At 41.6% G+C, this 12,116-nt stretch overlaps 1 protein-coding gene across 11 annotated transcripts in view; it reads left to right on the forward strand.

Moving 5' to 3' along the window:
- The window catches only part of FOXP1 (forkhead box P1), a 625,652-nt gene that overhangs the window by 313,899 nt on the left and 299,637 nt on the right, over nucleotides 1–12,116 (forward strand). For 2 of the 11 annotated variants that reach the window (XM_070359711.1, XM_070359716.1), the window contains one exon: nucleotides 7,658–7,755. The exons of the other annotated variants lie outside the window; for them this stretch is intronic. The gene's annotated coding sequence lies outside the window, so the exon portion shown is untranslated. The remainder of the gene's footprint in view (nucleotides 1–7,657; nucleotides 7,756–12,116) is intronic. 11 annotated transcript variants of the gene reach the window in all.

Genomic DNA, 12,116 nt, shown 5'->3' on the forward strand with positions numbered 1-12,116 from the left:
CTCATTTGGAGAGAACATTAAAAGCCCAAATTTGTGACCGTTTGCGCATGTGAGTCACAGACTAGCTGACTTCCTTACCTTTTCTCACGATTTTCACCATTTCAGGCACCTTAAATGCTACTTCCTTCCTTCCTTCCCTGTGTTTCTGCCTCTGTCTATCGTTGCAGGTCTAATAAATTCTTCCCTGTTGTGAAAATGAACCACCCTGTGGTAGATTTCACAGCTAGCAGTGTCCCCCTTACTTGGTGCCTTGTTTTGGTCTAGGTGCCATCAGAGTCATTCCTTCCATCTCCACGGCCTCAACTTTGGTCCCCTCACCTGTTTCCTGAGGTGTGCATTCAACGATTGTGATACTCAGGGTGTGACCTTTGCTTTTCACTCCCTTCTTCCTCCGTGATTCTGATGAGGTTTTATCCTCACATGTTTGGCACTTTGTTCTCCATTTCCTTCGTTCTTTATCAGTTTTTTTTTTTTTTTTCTGGACTAAGCCCAGCAGTGCATGTGCTCATGCTTGTTGGTATAAATCATCATTGTGCCGTGAACAAACTCACAGGTCACTGGGACAAGAGCTAGCCTGCCAGCCCCAGTCTGCTACTTTTCTGCTACGTTGCATGTTTTCTCTCCTCTGCCTCTTTGAGAGATACAGGGACAGACAGACAGGTTACTTGCCAAGTCACCTAGTGTCTTAAGTTTTTGATTCACATTTGGCTATTTCCTCCTAGAGGAAATCCTTTTCGTTGACTCTTGGGACTGCAGCTGAGTTAATGGATGAGTAAGTATAAGCAGAGGGTGCTGCCTATGTTATAATAGATTTGGCTCCAGTGTTACTCCCAAGGGTTTTCTGGAGCTCAGAGCCTTTTTTTGTTTTTTTTTTTCCTCTTCAGTTTTCAGGTCTTCTTTGATATCAGGGAGGTGAAATATCCCTTCAGAATCTTTCTTATTTCCTGGACTTTGTCTCCCAGCCAATTTTTCTTCTGTTGTGGCAGGTCCCTAGCACAGCCCTAACACAGTTCTCTATAAACGTGGCTGATCACATTGCTTTTGAACAAAATTATGGTGGTGGTGGTTAGACCAAAGAGAAGCAGTCCAGAAACTTCTTGAGAGAGAAAAGAAAGCAGAATTTTTCTCCTCTTCCTCTGTTTCCTTGCCCACTTTTGGATTCCTGGAGTTGGAGCTGATGCCTCACCGAGTAGGGCGGGTCTTGCCTGAAGCTTATGGAGGAGCTTCTGGATGTAGAATTGGTGAGGTGTGGAGTTTCTGAATCGGACGAGCCGGCTCTGCGTCCTCGCTCAGCACGTTTCATTGTGTCATTCTGTGCAAGCTAGACCTCTGTGCTCTTTTCTTTCCGTATCTGTAAAATAGGGAAAACTACCCATTTTTTGAAAGATGCTATGCAAATAAAATGCAGTAACGAACGTAAAAGCAGTAGATCAGAACCCAGTGCATGAAATGGCACAGTTATTTTTGATCTTGTTTAGAGTACCTAATAAAATCAGTTGCGTTGTTCTGTAATCCAACTGAAGAAAAGCGTTGTTAACTGTTTACCAGACAGTTTTGTGCTTAGAAATCCAGAGTTAGAAGGCTGAGGACGAGAACACTGGAACCTCCTTGCCCTTCTAATACATTGTTGAGCAAAGCAGCTGAAGAGCAATGAGGGAAGGGTGCCAAAGCAATTAGAGAACCCAATCAGATCCTCTCCAAGTGGCAGTGTTTTCAGAGCATTAGAATGTAAGGTTTGAGCTGATTTCTCTGAAAGGCCCTTCATACCTCTCCATTCCAGATGTGAAAATTTGGGGAATCTTGCATTTCTCATCCTCATTGGACTGCATTCTGGAATTACAGCTTTTATATTTGTTGGTGCTTTACTGTCAAATACTCCATGAATCTTCTGAATTAATGTGTTTTGGAAAACATCACTTACGCTTGCTTTCCTATCACACAGTAGTCTCTTTTCTCTAGAAATCATTCCAGGGCAGTTCTCCGGGACTGTTGGGTGCCCATGGTAAGATGACAGGTGTGGGTGGCTTGACAAAAATTACATTGAAGATTAAATTGTTTATTGGGTAGAGATGCCCCAATGGTTTTTCCTCTTAAAAACCATTGACTGGACTTAACTCACACTCATATGAAAGTGTTAAGTCACAAAAAGATTTTTTTTCTAGAGAGATGCCTTTTCAAACTCTGGGTTTCCTTTGAGTGTGCTCTAGCTGCTGTTCTAAAACAGTGTTGCAGTGGAGCTTTGAAAAGGAGCTAAATCTCCACCAAGGAGTAGCTGGTGTGTGACTAGCAGCTGGGTGAATGGAGCAGTTTTATGAAGAAACATAGGCAACTGTAACTTTTTTTTTTTTAAGTGGGTGAATTTATTTATTTATTTGTTTGTTTTCAATGTATACTTTAAATTTTTTTTTTTTTTAACTTGGCTACACAGCATGTGGACTCTTAATTCCCTGACCAGGGGTCGAATTTGTACCCTCAGTTTTGGAAGTGCAGAGTCTTAACCTTTGGACGACGGAAGCCCCAACTGTTACCTTTTCAAACAATTTCCCTAACTCTTCCAGAGTAGGTTAGGTTCCCCAATTACATGTTTATATAGCATCCTGTATTTTCCTCTAGCACTTATAATTATATGTGATTCTTTTAAAAGCTATTAGTATGTTACTATCTCCAAAGATGGCTGATTCCACAAGAGTCAGGAACCGTATTTACTTCTGTATGTCTAGCACATCACGTAGGATCTGGCCCATGGTGGGGCTTGATGTATTGAGTAAGAGAGCAAACGTTTTTATTCTTTACTTACTGGGAATTTTCCATGACTGGCTATGTTGCAATTAGGATTGAATGTGGGTGCACAGAACAAAAACCTAACTATAGTGACTTAATCCAGGGGTTGGCAAACCTTTTTTGTAAAGAGCCCGACAGCAAATATTGTAGCTTTTGCAGCTTCTTCAGTCTCTGCCACAACTGTCCAGTTCTGCTGCATGAAAGTGGCCATAGATAATGCTTCACTCAGCAGTGGTGACTGTGTGACAATAAAACTTGAGTCAGTCAGGCTCCACATTTGGCCCACAGGCCACAGTTGGTTGTCCCCTGCTTAATCAATCGGAGTACTGGTTGGTGGTGAATTTTGTTTAACACAACAAGTCTAGAAGTCTCGAAGTAGGCCCTCCATGACTGGAGTCCCTGTGTCAGGGGGTCCTCCAAACCTCGACTGCTTCTTGCTTGTCAGCCCCCGTCATCTTTAGCCTAGCACTTCTATTCTCAGCGTCATGAGGTGGCTGCTTAGACATCCAGGATGTGTTTCCAGGCACGAAAGTGCAAAGGACAAAGACATCCCTTCTCTCCAGATTGTGCTTTTTTGTAAAATGGAATAGATCTTCCTGGATTTGTCTTCTTTGGAAGACATGCCCTTTCTTATATGTCATTGGCCAGGACTGTGTTGCTTGCCTATTTCCAGTGACATGAGAGCATAAAACTGCAGGTATTTTAATTGAGCACATTGCTGCCCAAACAAAGTTGGGATGCTGGTGCTAGAAGAAAGAGGGTGAGTGAAGTTTGTATAAGCAGCTAGCGAGGTCCACTGGGTATGGGTTTGAAACTGCCTCTCCTTACCCCATCTCCAACCGTCCTTCCCAACTTCATTCTATTCAGGGTTAATTATGTGGTCGCTTCTTGGCCTTTTGGCTAAGATCAAGTGCAGGGTTAATTATGTTATGGATTAAGCATAAGAAGTTCTGGTTAAACGCCTGTTTGGTAGTTTCAAATCTCAGCTCTTCTACTCTGTCCCTCTGACCTTGGTCTCAGGTTTTCTCAACTTTAAAAAGAATAACAAGAGTAGGGCCAACCATAGAGTTGGGAGAAGCCTGAGAAGGTATGTGAAGCATTTAGCCCTGAACCAGCTCATAATATACACCCAATAAACAGTGGCTGTCATCATTAGGACTAATATGAGTGTACAAAAGAGGATTTATCACCACCTACCCTTTATAACACAGATACGTTTATTAAAATACAGGAGACCATTAAAGAGTGATAAATATAAGCTTTCCAACTAATATAAAAGTATGAGGAAGGCCTGGGTAGCTCTCTCCATGATCATAGGCATTTCAGAAGATTGGGAGCTTTTCAAAACAAGCCCCAGCCTGATTAGGCAGCAAAGTTTGTAATAAACAACAATAAAACCCCAACTCACCAAGTTCTAACTATGGTTACCCTTGCCCACCAGCTATTGAAATTCCCAGCTTTCAGGATATTTCATAGACTAGGTTCTTTGCTTTATCTCAGTTTTTAAACATATGTAAGTCCCCCTGGGCTGGTATTCCACCAAACAGGAAGTCTGACTCTGTCCAAGACTGAGTTCCCTCTGCTGTGTGTACACAGAAGCAAACTCCAGGCTTTATCTGCCTTCACCCTGACCTACTCTTCCCACAGTGGTTTGGATGAGGTGTTCCGGAGAGCAAGGCAGGTGGAAAATGCTGATCTCGAATGCTCCTTGCTGAACTCTTCCTGATTTTAAAGGACTCTCTTTGGGTGTTTGCTTAGCTCTTTCAACCACTGTGTGACCAGTCCTTCCCAGGTACACTGTGCAGGGTCTGTGTTTTCTTTCCAAAGTCTAGCCCTTTTGTAAAGGGAGTCCCGAGACCATCCAAAAGCTCCAGCCTGAGGCTCATTAACCAGGTACCTTTGTAGTGACTCAAGATGTCCCAGGTCACCTCATGAAAGCAAGAACCTTACTGAGAAAAACACTCAGGAGGTTTAGTTCTAAAACCTGTCACAATACTACAGTAATCACCCAAGTGTCATTTTTAAAAAGCAAAAGCCAAGCCTCAAATGATCAGAGCCCCAGCGGAAATCTCTTCTCCAAATCCATTACACAGGAGATGAGCTGGGTAAATACCAGGGACTCTCCCATTTAGACTCTGACCCTCACTCAGCAAGGGGAGTGATTTGTTTCCCACGTTGGTTCTGTGCCCACCTTTTTGCGAACCTTTTAATTTAAAAGAGACAGTGATTAATGATGCTTTTGATCCACTGACTTTTTTTTTCTTTTAAAGGGCACCCTCTTTCTCTAATACATAAATTTGATGTTGGAAGTATACCATGAGTATAAAAATTATATTGCTTATTTATTTCTCTCTCCCACACCACAGCTTTGACAGTCAAGGTGCAGCCTGGGTTCATAGCTTTCTTAGAGTCTTGGCATTCTATGTCTGATATGTAGTAGACATCTGACAAATATTTGTTGAGTGAACAAATAGAAGAATGAGATAATAAATGTTAGTTACCCATCAAGATGTGTGCAAGGGCAGTTTCAAAAGTATATTTCCAGGTAATGTGTGTATGTGTGTCTTCTTACTGAGAAATGATGAATATTCTGTAGTCAATGCTAATGGGCTTTGTTTTGAACCCGTGATGATCCAGATGAAAGTAGTTCACAGCATCTTTGTGCCTGCCTCCCCTTGGTAACTACAGTGGTCTTTCTTGCCTGGGCTGAATATCGGGCCAAGAGACATAGTTATTTTGAAGTCTGTGAATATTTTTATAGTCGTCGTAGATGAGTTCTCAGAAACACAGCTTTAGTCTACAGAGCATGATAATCTGTCTTGCTAGTCTGTGTTTCTTGTACTGTGGGTATGTAGATGTTGATACCTAAGGAGTGGAAAAAAATATCCTGTCAATCATAGCATCATACCAAACCTTAGCAACTGTAGATTTTGTTGTATTACTTGGGTCCATTTCTTTCAGAAGGAAAAATCTTTTTCCTGGGTTTCAGCCTTTTGCTCAATTTGATGTTTTCCTACTTAAATGTGTGAAACTATAAGAATTGGTCTTAGTTGCAAATTGCAGAACTGGAAGCTAAAGTTGGAAAAAAAATAACCTAAGGTTTTCTTTTGATAGTGTGTTTTATATTGTGTTGAAACTTGGTGATAATTTATAAAAAGTAGCATTATTTATATAGATTTATTAAGTATAGGATACAGAATCAACTGAATTGCGCGTTTTGAGTCATAAGGTTTTTCACAAGGGCCCTACATTACTTTAAAAGGTGTAAATGATACGTTGTGTAACACCCGTCTTATCTTGAACTGTATTATCAGGGGCTCTTTCTGTTTTACCTTAATGTGCTCAGGGAACTCCTGCTTAGTCTAAAAAGATAGCCAAAAGAAAGAAATGCAGTTAATGGTTTAACACATTCCAAACTTTATAAGCAATTTGCACTTAGATGGTGTAGAGTTGAAACCTCATGATTACAGAGAGGTAATATATCTAAATTCTAATTCAGGTTTTACCTCACCTTTCCGGTTATCTCTGCTGTTTAATAGATAGGAAAGTGGACGACTGCTGGCCCCGGATCCTTTTCAAGGTCCTCTCGGACCTCTGGCAGTTTGACGGCCACCTGAAAATGGTGACGTTGCTGCACCTCCAGCGCGCCATCTCCAGTGTGCTTCATCTGCCCATTTCACTCGTTCTCTGTGATCGGTTTCTGCCCTGGGTGGGGCAGATCTCATTTTAAATTTAATGAGACCCAGTGAATCTAACCTGTGTCACCTTCCTATATTGTAGGTGCATTCTTGCTTATATTTTCAGCGTGGGAAAAATGAAAATCAACTGAATTGTACATTTGAGGCTTGAGACTTTTTTCATTTTTTGTAACCACCCATACAGGTCATACCCAAAACCAGGGTCACCTTTTTAATGACTGTTGCCTTGTTGTGGTTTAGTTGTTCAGTTGTGTCCGATTCTTTTGCAACTGCATAGACTGTCGCCTTCCAGGCTCCTCTGTCCATGGGATTTCCCAGGCAAGAATTCTGGAGTGGGATGTCATTTCCTTCTCCAGGGGATCTTCCCCATCCAGGGATGGAACCCATGCCGCCTGCACTAGCAGGCAGATTCTTTACCAGTGAGCCACCTGGGGAATCCCTTTCTTACTATTTATTTTCTGTTGAGTTTCAATCTTATTTTCACCCTAAATCGTGAGTTAAAAATATAGTCCAAATATGATGCAGAAATAACTAAGTTAACTTTGCACTCAGTATTTAGTAACATATGAAAGCTTAGTGAACTTCTATCCCAAAGGGTAAAACACAGACATGGAGAGGAATTGACAGAAATTGACCATTATGTTAATATTTTTTGATAAAACAGCCACGAAGCCCTCTGATGAAAACAAGAACAATCAACCTGGCTTGACAGCCCATTCCCTCATTCATCTCTTCCCTTTGACTTGAGTTTTAGAAAATATCCGTGGCTAGTCCCCTGCTGTCCCTTCCTCACCTTGTCCTCCACCTTCCCTCCCTAACGGGGTAGCTTCTGGAGCCTCTAGCAGGGCTCTCCCCGCCACAGCCCCCACGTTTGCTTTCTTGGGAAGCGGACAGTGTAGGCTCCCTTTTCTTAAAGGACTTGGACATGACTCTCAGGTCAAGTCCTCCTGGGAGACACTGCCCATGGTGTCTGTGGATTCACATGCAGCGCTCAGTGACAAGACGCTGTCTTGTATATAGACATTTTGTTGGTATGTGGCCACTTTTGTTTGACCGTAAACCTATTTGTGTTAGTTTTTCTTACCATGGGCCTCTTCACAAAGCATCTATTCTATCTGCACAAAGTTGGGAGTTGACTGGACTCACCAATGCCAAAGAAGTCACTTTTCTTTCAACAGTTGGATCCTAGAGTTGGAAACAGTCATTTGGGAGCCTGGGACCTGTTCTTCCTCATTCTTGGTAGACAACCATAAGGAAAACCATCGGAAAAAAGCAGGTAACATTTATGGAGCATGTTGCCTGTGCCAGGAGCCATTCTGGATCCATGATGTCTGTCTTCTCTCTTAGTCCTTATAAAGATGTGTTGCTGTTGACCCTGTTTTATAGATAGTAAAACAAAAGACACAGAGAGGTGAAGTAACTTGCATGGGATCACACAGTCATGCTTTAAGGCTGAGCTCCTGATTTTCACTGACAGGCTTTGGATGATGTGCTCATTCTGTCTGGTGGCAGATCATGCCATTCTTAGGGTTCTTGATGGAAAGGTTTCTCTGTGGTCAAACTCTACTTTGCTGATATGGTCAGTAATAGTTCTGGACCCAGAATCATTTCAGTTTAATAAATGAGTTCCCAGACTTAAAATCTAATAACTCCCCTCTTTTCTCATGTCCCCACCCTCACATGCTTGCAGTGAAGCCCTGTTTCTTTAACCTCTGAAGTCTCTCTCTTATTTTCTGTCTTGTCATTGCCTCCTGAACTGTAGGATGGAGACTTGGCTCCTTAGTGTGGCCGTCAAGGCTCTGTGCCTTGGCCCCATCTGTCTGTTGTCTGTTCCTCTTCCCAGGGCCTTGTGGAATAACTAGGTGCCTCTGGTGGGACTGGCCCTCTTCTCGGAGTGATAGACTCCGGCTTGGTCCCTGGCCCTGTGGAGCTTACATCAACCCATTTCTTCTGCCCTGTTGTTGCCCTGCTCTTGAACTTGTGCAGCTCATGTTATTGCTTCCTTTGGCTTTGGATGCCAGTCCTCCTCTTCCCACTCCCACCTCCCCCTGCCTATTAACATCCTACTCATCCTTCAAGGCTTGGCTCAGATATCACTTCTGTGAAGCCTTTTTCAATTGAACCCAGCCTATGTGACTCACTCCTTTGTCTGGGCTCCCACAAGTGTGTGTTTGTATTTCATTATAACCTTTGTTCAAGTCTGCTCTGTAGTTTAGTGCATTCTTCTCAAATTTGAAAGCCACAAATTCTTGCCTGAAGGTAAGAACCTATGTAACTTTATTTTTGTGTGCCCCAGAGCACGTGAGATACAGAGTAGGTGCTCCATAGATCAACTCGGGCACAGTTATCATTATCACCATTTTGTTGAGGGCTTACTTTGCATCCGGACTACTAGAGTTTTGTGTTTGAGGTCGCTTCTGCACTTGCTGACTAGTTAAGAGTTACAAACAGGGCCACTGTCCATTTTGTAGATTGGAGAACGGAAGTCCAGCAAGATGCTATATCAATAATTTGCTCAGAGTCACAGAATTGCTAAGGGAATGGACAAGCATTTGCACTCAGGGCTGCCTGGTTCCAAAGTCCGTGTCCTTTTCACCATGACACCTGAGAAACACCCAAATACAAATAGGGTTTGTGGTGGCTTCTGGAAGTCCAGATGAAGAAGCCAGTCCCCTCACTGGATATGCATGTGGCCCAATGGCTTCATCTTTCTACATCTAGAAACTTTCTCTTTCAACTCATTTTGTACATTTTTGAATCTCTAAAACTGCTACAAAAAACTGGAAAGAAATTTCTTGATTTGCAGATTTGAATGCTAGTCTTTTTTTGTTTTTTAAACAACCTTTGGTTACAATTTTACCTTGAATTTAAGAGCAGCCATAAATAACATAGGAGCACAGTATCACATCTTGTCCCTTATGCTAAGTGTGGATTCATTTAGCTCAGCTTTCTTTTTGAGCCAGTGTCAAGCAAGGATCTCCCCCAACATATTGGCTGAATTCTTTGGTTATAAGCAACAGAGTTGATCTCTGACCAGCTTAAAGGGAAAAGGTTTATTGGAGGAGTACACAGAAGGTCACAGAGTGGACAGAAGATTGAGAAAGGATAGGGGATAGTTCCCACATATAGGCAGTTTGAATGTCACTGCTGAGATCAGTGCTCCCCAAACATTTTTCTGTCCATACATCAGTCTACTGAGACAAATCAATTGTCCTAGTTTGTGTTAACTCCCCATGGCTATGAGAAGTCAGGGGACCTGACTGAGGAATTCCACCTTGCTTGCAACAAGGGTGGGGAAGGGTAATTCCCCAAAAAGAAATTGAAGTACAAATGGATTCTGGATAGCTCCCCAAATTCAACAAGTACCAGCTGTCCCTGGATTCTACATGAATAGGAGGGTTTGTTGAAGAGTTGGAGAGAGTTTTGTTGTGCACTCTTGCTTTTTGTAGCTTTAGGACCTCCTTTCTAACCAGGATTTTGAGTCTGTCATTGATGGGGTCGGGAAACCTTCCAGCGTTACATCACAGGAAGTTTGATGAACCTACCTTTATCTTGTACGGCTCATCTAGTAGTTAAGTCCTTGGGAAGGATGGAATAATATACCCAGACCTCTGGCTAGCTTACTACTGAAGACTTTTCTCCAGCAAAGTTCTAAGAAAACCCAAGCTCTAAAAACCCATCATCAAATAATAAAAGAGAAATAGAATAAATGCACAGTTCATGACATTAATATAGAGCAGGAAGACAATCTTTTTTTTTTTTTCTAATAATCTTTTCTTTTATATCCTACTTTATGGGGGTGCTGTTTAATTTCATGTTCATTTACTTTAATTACTTCTTGCATGTAGTTTGCGCGGAAGTTTGCCATTTTCTAGCATCTAAAAGATGGCTTACTTGAGTTTCTTTTCAGACCCTGTTAAAATTAATATATAATAAAACCCAATGTGGATGTTTCTCATTTTTCACCTCAAAGGATTATTCATCATAATACAATCACTTTTTTCCAGGGAGATTTTATCAGACTTACAAGTCAAATTAGTCAAGTGCATTACTTCTGCTAATAAACAGAAAACCTTTACCCTGGAAACATCTCTAGACTGAGTTCCAATAATTTAATGTTTCCTTGCCTCAAGAGATCAACCTATAAATGACCTGGGAATAAAAACATAAATTTATTAGTCTAAAAGGAGATTGTTAAGATGGGACCATTTGAGAATAAAAGAAAGGTCATAAAATCAGAAAATAAATATTGAATATACGTTAGACTAAAAAAAATGATTTTAGAGGGATAGGCTTAATTTCTACCCCATGCAGAGAATTTGGGGGGAACAGATTGGTATGTGTGTGTGTGTGGTTGCATTTATTTGTGTATTGCATGTGAGAATCATGCAGGATTGGTAAGAAGCCATTATGTACTTCCCTAAAAAAAGTCTTGTGTTTCTAATTTAGAAGATAAATGCAGTTGTGGTAGAATCAGGCCAAGCTGGAAGGTGCCTGGTTTCATCACTGCCTTCGTTTTGATTTGCCTTATGGTCTGTAGGTCCAAGGTTAATTGTGGGAAGATTTTGGCCATGAAACTGTGACAAGCCCTTACATGAATGGAAAGGGGATGTACTTGCTTTCAAGTGCCTTTATTAGGGGTAGGTGTGATCCTTGACTCACTGCTTGATGGGAGTAAGCTCACTGGTTCTTGGGGTGAGTGAGTTCTAAATCCCCCTTTTAAGTTCAGTCCAAGTTGCTGTGACCTTCTCAAGCTGCTTGTTCACAAGCGTTTCACATGTCGAGGTGCTGGGCATTTTGTCTAGTTCAAAAGTGAGGAATGCTTTCTTCTCTAAGATATGGCAGATTTGCTCCTAGAGAGGAGAGAGGAACATGGCTTTCCTTTCACCTCTGCAGATAAGATCTGCTGTCGTGAGAGATGCAGGTGAAGAGATTGCTGCAGAAACTGTGGGAATCCAGTGTATAAATGACAAGAGAGAAAATTTTCAGGGCTAATAGAAAAACCCTCTTCAGTGTGTAGTTGAGATTCACTTTCTCTGGTATTTTTGCACAAGATTGAGAATAAAAATGGTTATGATTGATGAAGCATTCAGTGTATATCTAACTGTAAGTCAGACTAGAGGGACTTTTAAATCACCCAAATGAAAGATTGCGTTATCATGAACATTAATATGTAACAGTTAAGTATGTCATTGCTTATCCTAAGTCCTGGCATTCACAGGGCTCTCTGAGGCCAGCCAACCAAAAAGGAGAAACTTTTAGCAAACGCCAGTCCACAAAACCTCCATGCATAAGGTCAGTCCAGTGGTCATGACTCTTAGTGGGTTATTTATTTCTGCATTCCCGTCCCATCTGTAGATTTGATTCACACCACAAAGGACTTAAACATGTCCCCTGAGATACTACTAGGGCAAGAAGTGTATGGTTGAAGCCAAGGGGAAGAATGTATTTCTGGTTGAGAAGAGAAAGTCTGGAAGCAGGAAAAACAGGGAACAGTAACTTATTAAGGGCAAGGGGATAAGGTTAGTTAAATGTTTAGAAATTGTTTGTTTTTCCTTAATTTCTTACAGATTTGTTGCCATTTATGGTCCTGGCAAATGATCATCTATTAGAAAACCAAGAGGGTAGAAAGTAGGC

This window comes from Bos mutus, chromosome 22 (genome assembly GCF_027580195.1).
Source record: "Bos mutus isolate GX-2022 chromosome 22, NWIPB_WYAK_1.1, whole genome shotgun sequence".
Taxonomy (NCBI): domain Eukaryota; kingdom Metazoa; phylum Chordata; class Mammalia; order Artiodactyla; family Bovidae; genus Bos; species Bos mutus.